The sequence below is a fragment of the Pteropus alecto genome, unplaced genomic scaffold (assembly GCF_000325575.1).
Source record: "Pteropus alecto unplaced genomic scaffold, ASM32557v1 scaffold25, whole genome shotgun sequence".
In the NCBI taxonomy this organism is placed as follows: domain Eukaryota; kingdom Metazoa; phylum Chordata; class Mammalia; order Chiroptera; family Pteropodidae; genus Pteropus; species Pteropus alecto.
In genome coordinates, this window is record NW_006441955.1 from 22,718,635 (window position 1) to 22,726,021 (window position 7,387).

At 34.8% G+C, this 7,387-nt stretch overlaps 1 pseudogene; it reads right to left on the bottom strand.

Annotated features, from left to right (window-relative positions):
• Positions 1 to 6,359: 6,359 nt before the first annotated feature.
• LOC112485801 lies at positions 6,360 to 6,477 on the bottom strand (annotated as a pseudogene).
• Positions 6,478 to 7,387: the final 910 nt, after the last annotated feature.

A 7,387-nucleotide genomic window follows, 5' to 3' on the forward strand; every position in this document is an offset into this window, starting at 1 on the left:
TTGAAACTTTAAATCCTCTAAGAATGGTCGTTGTCATTTTTTCTGCTATATTCATCACTGCCCCATTGACACAGCAATGGAATTACTAACAGAAATTGTAAACAATTTTTAAGCAAGTTATTTTTAACAGTCCAGGTAAGAGATAATAAACTATATTGGGGGAGTATATTAAGACTAGTGAAAAAGAGATAGATAACTATTAACTCTCTTTGGTTATATTCTATGTAGAGACTTTCTGAGTAAGAATCTCTTGAATCCTAGGAGCCATTTGATAGACTTTTCCTAAACATTTCTGTTTATCTTCATATGAATGAAAGAACATTTGACTCTCTACGAAGAAGATCAACCAATATAGAGATATTGAGTCTTAAACATAATCTTTGAAATTAAATTTCCTATCCAATTTTTTCCTCTGTTAATTCTTCCGAGTGTTTATAAGCTGGCAGGTAAAACACTCTGTCGATCAGGTGATATTTCCTTAAATTCTATTTCTACGGACGTCCCAATCCTTAAGCTTGACCCAGTTTCATTCTTGAATTTCAAACCTGGTAGTTGGATTCCCTGTACCTTAGGGCACTGTAATGGTTCCCTGCTTATGATCTATTCTCTCTGTATCTAGTCTTCCTTCTGGCTTGACACACTCCAACTAACTTTGGACAAAGATCTGCTACTCCATCTGCCTCCTGGGATACCCCTAGAGTGTATTACCTTTAACCAGATAGTCCCATCCAATACAGGACAAAAATAAGGTCTCATGTCAATTTATCACTACCGCCCTAAATTAGGAAGTGGTGGCAGAGATTGATAGGGAGTCCTTTATACTCTGGGAACCAATAGTTGGGAAATCCTGTCAATTTGAATAATGAATGTTCCTCTAACTCGCTTGTTCTCAGAATCCTGATGCCACTATAAGTGCCCCTTCTATATCACACACACACACACACACACACACACGCACGCACGCACGCACGCACGCACGCATGCACACATGCACGCACACGCATGCGCATGCGTTTTTCCTGACATTCAGCTTCAAACTGCTTGGGCAGTTTCTTCACTGCTTTGGGGACAGAAATAGAATCTCAAATATACCAGAACTTTTCCTAAACTCTGTACATATCACCTTACTTTCCACATTCATACATGAGCAAAAGGATTTCTGCCAGCATTTCAGTAAATAATAAAAGCTAGATATCTCTTTGTTGAAGGTTGAATTATCAGAGACAAACTAATATGGAACTTATATAAAAATGTATAGCACAGGAGAAGTAAAGCCAAGTTCTGATGACTGAGAAGGAAAAGGAAAATTTTTCACATATCTAATTTCAAAAAAAAAAAACAAAAAATCTTTGAAAATATTTAGTTTATGTTCTCAAGAAAAGTGTCTCTTTGGAGGACACTGGATTAATTAAACAAGAGAATCTGATAAGAGACCAGGCCACTAAGGTTGCTATTAGCACATTTATACAAATTAGAAAAAAGTGTCCCTCACTTCCCTGCATCAGGCTGTAGATCTTAACTAGGGAGCTCAGACTGAATTTTAGCCTCCAGCCCCACCTTTAGTTAGCACTTTTGCAAAGAAAAATTGTGCATTTGGATGACAACCATCAGACCAAGATAAGAAACACAAGGAAAATCTAAAATATAACAGCCAAAGTATATTCATATTAGAGATATTATTATTGTGCACCAAACACTGTATCAAGCACTTGCTACAAAAATACAAATGAAGCATAGTTCTTGGCCTGAAGGAGCTCACAGTTTAGCAAACCAAATTAATTATGCAAAATACGAGACTAAAATACAAAGAAAAGAGATAAAGAGATTAAAATAACAGGAGCTATAATAATGGATACACAAGAAAGTCATATATTTCCAACCTTTCTAATCTGTGAATAATAGAATATTTTAAGCACCAAAGAAAATAAAGGGAATGACCAATGTCACACTAAAAGAAAACTTTCTTGATCAAAAAAATTATTTGATCCCAGAGTTGAGTGTTCCCTAAGTTTCAAGAAAAATTAATAAATATATTTATATCATGATGACTGTTTAAAGCTCAAAAGCAAAAAACAAACAAACAAAACCAAAAGCTTACAAAGCTCCAAACAAAAATTAAATTACCTAAAACAGAATGAAAGTGAATTTTGTAATTCTAAATCCTTTATAATTCTAAATGCAGAAGAAAATAGAATGAAAACTAGGTTTGAATCTTCTGTAAAGAAGAATCTAAAGTTATTTAGTCTTTATATTTGACAATTATATAAATTTATATTTAATAATGTTTTGAAAGATTTTATTGACGTGAAGTAGAATTTAAAACAGACTGGCTTAACTGCCAAATCACTGTAGAAGATAAACCAGGTAAATCACTGTGACAGGTAAACCAGTTTTTATAGAGGAGAAAATCCTACAGGGCAAAGGGAGAGCAGAGAGTGAGTATTGAACAAGCCAGACAAGGTACATATCAATTGTACTATCTCTTTCTGACAAGCTTTAGGATACAAGCCATGCCCACAGACTTCTTCAGAGAGGTTCTTATGATTATACTTTGTAATTTATGACCTAATTATCCCAATAATAGAGATAGTTGTTGAATTTTTGAATTTTAGACACATGGTAAGGAATTGTGTTAAAATGTACCCAGGATATGTTTAATTGGGTATGGTAAGACATGCAGATATGGAAATAAATGACATTTAAAAAAGAGGGTTATACTCACAGATTCCTAGAAATAAGATGCACAAAAAGTGATGCAGGGCCGCATAGTGAGTCCTAGGTTGGCCAGGAAGCAGAAAGAACAAGGGAAAATATGGACAAAAGCCTTTATTGTGCTTTTTGTAGGAAGGTATAGATAAGTGAGGCAATGTAGGAAATTTAAGATTGGCTAGGTTGAATAACTTCAGTGGACCCTGGGATGTATCGACTGCCCCTATTTGCTTATTCCTGGTCTTGTGGTGCTATTAGGGTAGAGGCATGGTGGTTCACCCTGCAAGAGCTCTATAAAGGATGTACTTAGTGAGTATGGGCTCTGGATTGCTTGGTTTGCACATGAAAGGTGTGCTCACAGGGGAGTCATTTGCTATCCCTAGAAATTAGCTAACTCTGGGAGGGCAATCTCTCCAGGAAAAGCAAGGCCCCAAGATATCAAAATATAAAATACAGAAAAAAAAATACATTTAATACAGAAATACAGACAGGAGAGTTATTGAAGCAGAGAGACTCACTGGGAAATATCAGTAAGCAGAATTCATAAAGCAACAGATACCATGGGGAAATAGAACCATCGAGAAATATAGGAAGCTATGACACTGTAAATCTGTGAGAGTAGGGATTAGGTACACATTGTTCATAGCTGAATATCTCCAGCAACTTTGACATTTTATTGACATACACATATTGAATAAATGAACGAATCACTTACTTTATCAATCAATCAATAGTAGAGAAAAAAGAGCAAAGAGTTGATATAAATGAGTACGGTAGAAGCAAAGACAGGTAATAGTTAAGTCATAAAAGGGCAATGTCCTCAGGTAGAAACAGATACCTCCTGCTGAGGCTCCTGCGGAGGACAATAGGAAAAGCAGATCTCGAGAAACTCTTTTTGTTGTTTTTTTTTTAAATTCAGTTCTCTGTGAGATGGCTGTGGGGAGACTAAAAACCTATCTCCTCTCCTTCCCGTTTTCATATGTATTCTTAAATCCTCCTTAACAGAAACTAACAAATTGATATGAGACTAAGCATAACATATTATATAAAAAATTCAAAGTTTAAAATTTAAAGGGTGAAAATAAATTTAAATTTCACTAAAATAAAAAAGAGCAAAATATATCAAAATAAATAATTTTATTAAAAAATTCATTCATTCAAATAATATGTATTGAGCACCCATTAAGTGCCAGGTGTAAAGGCACATGATGAATAAGATAAATGCAATCCCTATATTAATAGAACCTAAAGTATGGTAAGGAAAATAAACAATTATAATAGGAAGCTGAAAAATTCGTATTCACATTTTCCAGATGCTATACTAGAGGCAGGCAAAAAGAAAAGAGTAGAGAACGGGGGTCAACACAGTATCACACAGTAAACAATATTGTCTTGTTTCTGAAAGCATCTAAAGTTCCTCCATTAGAGGTAATGCTGATAGGTTTGGGGTATAGTTTTTTACCAGGCTGAAAAAGTTTCCTCATAGTCCAACTTTTTAAAGAGTATATAATTTTAAGTGGGTGTTGGCCTTTGCTAAATGCCTTTGCTGCATCTACTAAAAATAAAGTGATTTTTCAGCCCATTAATGTGCTAGGTTATATTGATACATATAATGTTGTTAAACCTTCCTGACAGCCCTGGTATAAAACCTATTTGATCAGAACATGTCACCTTTAAACATTTCACTATTTTCATTAGGAAATGGAGCTATGATTTTTTCTTCTCATGTAAGGTACTATAAAAAGAACTTCCTTTATACAAAGAACAAAATAATGCCTCTGCTCATGAGTGTGTGTGTGTGTGTGTGTAATAATATGTCAGAAGGTAATAAATACTACAAAGAAAAATAAAATAAATTGAGAAGATAGAATATATGGGAAAATGAATGCTAGAGAAGGCAGTCATAAAATGTCCTTCTGATAAGATTTTGATAGGGATCTAGATGAAGTAAGAGAATGAATTATTTCAACATCTGGGGCTAGAGCCTTCTGGCAAAGGGCACCAAGTACAGAAGCTCTAAAGCAGAAGTGTTTGGCATTTTGAGAAGCAATAAGGAGGCCAGAAACGTGGGTGAGAATAGTAAGAAATGAGGTCAGAGAGGTAGAAAGGAGCCAAATCTTATAGGAGCTCAGAAGCTACTGAAAAGAATTTGTTGATATACGAAGTGATGTGGGAAGCCACTAGAGAGTTTTCAGCAGAAAAATGATATGTATGATTTCCTTTTAGAAGGGATGACCCTGATGTTGTAGGAAAGCAGCAAGATGGGTTAGGAGGCTGTTAAATACGTCTCTGCAAGGTAAGAGATGATGGTTGCTTGGAGAAGGTGTTGCCTTGGACACGTGAACAGATTTAGAATGTATTTAAGTGGTAGAGTCAACAGGATTTTCTTGATGGAAGTGGATGTATTTGGAAAACAGAATAAATAGGATTTGCTGATGTATGGATTGGGATATGAGAGAAAGAGAAAAGTCAAGTGCGATATTGTGATTTGTAAGAAATACATATTTGGTCAGTCAGATGAGCAAAATATATTTCTCACATATATATGGTCTTAGTCCATGGTTTCTAGCTCTCAGCTCCCAAAATGTGTGGAATTTCCTAAATGTTGAGAATAATAAAGGTGTCTTTATATTAATGAGGTGACATTTGGGGGCTTGTTGCCAATGGAACCAACCACTCGATTACAGAGTTGAAACTGTTGGTCCCACCCCCTGACCCAGGGAGGGGAGAGGGGACGAAGGTCGAATCAATCACCTATGGCCAATGATTTAATCGATTACACCTATGTAAATGAAGCCTACATAAAAACCATAAGGACGGGGTTCAGAGAGCTTCCAGGCTGGCGAATACATGAAGGTGTTGGTAAAAACATGAAAGTGGCACATTTGCTTCTGATTAACCAGACAGAACTATCCCAAGAGTAGAAAAGGCAAGAAAACCAGGATACCTATCCTTTGGAGATCAACTCTTTTTTTACACTTAATCTATGCCATCACATTTAATTTCATGAGTGAATCTAACCACTGTCCTGTGCAGAAGACCAGTACCCATTAAAATATATTATTTGACATTTTAAAATTTAAATAAGTTATATTTCCCATATTATATAAGTTTATTAAAAAGTTTCCTTTGAGTTTAATGAGGATCAGGGCCCTATAATCTGATTGCCCCTAGATAAATATATAAAATCAAGTTTTTGAATCTGTAAAACTAAATGCATTGGACAACTCCACATGGATTTGTTCTATTTGTGAAAGGTATCCACTGGAGCTATACAATGTGACAGCCTACCTAGAAGATCTATCACCCAGGAGGTTCAATTGTTACGAAACAGTGACTTTACAAAAAAGTTGTTAGACTTCTGCCAGCCTCTGGTATTTAGTACCTATTTATTGATCTAGGACATAAATGCCTTATAGAGTACATGTCCTCAATTCCTGGCACAGCATTTAAGCAGAAAAAAAAAAAAAAAGACTAAAACTGAACTTGTTAGTGCACTAAAGTTACAAAAAAAAAAATAAGAGGTATATTGTCAGCAAATAAATTTATATAATACTATACTATAATTTGTAGTTGTATTTTATACATTACACTAACAAGAAACCAGCAATATCTTTTTATTTTTTATTTATTTATTTATTTATTTATTTGGCCTGTAGCACCTGGTATTCCTAGGTGGTCTCCATCCAAGTACTAACCAGGCCTGATCCTGCTTAGCTTCCGAGATCAGATGAGATCGGGTGTGCTCAGGGTGGCATGGCCATAGGCCAGCAATATCTTTTTAATGTTATAAATAAATGTGGCTGAAAAGTCACTTAAAAAGTTGCACATATTTTACACTTGTATTTATATCAGTCAGGATATGCTAGATTACACTGAAGTAACCAACAATTCCATAATTTTAATGGCTTTAGATAATAAAGATTAATTTCTCATTCAGGACACAGTCAGATGAGGAACTTTGTTTCACATCTCCTTACTCTAGGATCCAGGCTAATGGAGCCGACTCAAAGTGATATATGTCACTTCTTTAGCCAAAAGCAAGACACATGTCACACGGCCAAACTTTAAAAGGGTGAGAAAGTACAATTTTATCATATGCCCAAAGGAAGAGAACTAAAATATTTGGGAAAAGACCTTATAGTTGCCACAATAGGAAAAAAGGAATTCATAAAGGATAGGAAGTGTTACAACAAGAGATAGCTGGAATAAGAAATTGCTACTGATGCAGGGACTGGAACTTGAAGAAAGCTAGACATATATATAAGATTAGTGTTATCAAATCAAGTGGCAAAAATCCAATTGGCCAAGAGGTAGGAGAAATATCAACTCTCTTAGACTCAGAAGGTGAATATTAGAAGCAAGAAGTTCTAGTGTTTTATTATGGTCAAGAGTGACCAGGGTTTTGATTATCAGAGATATAAAAGTAGTTAGGACTTTTTGAGTGATGGAAATATTTTGTATCTTTATTGTGATGGTTTATGCATTTGTCAAAGCACAATCAAATGATGAGCATTTGCTAAATATAAATTGTATCTCAAAAGAGTTGGTTTTTTAAAAAGTAGTTAGAAAAGTTAAATTTGTTGAAAATCATTTTCTCACTTTTTTTGTGATAAGGTGACACTTAAATACCTATATCCTAATTAAAGTCCATAGAATTCAACACATTTATAGAATC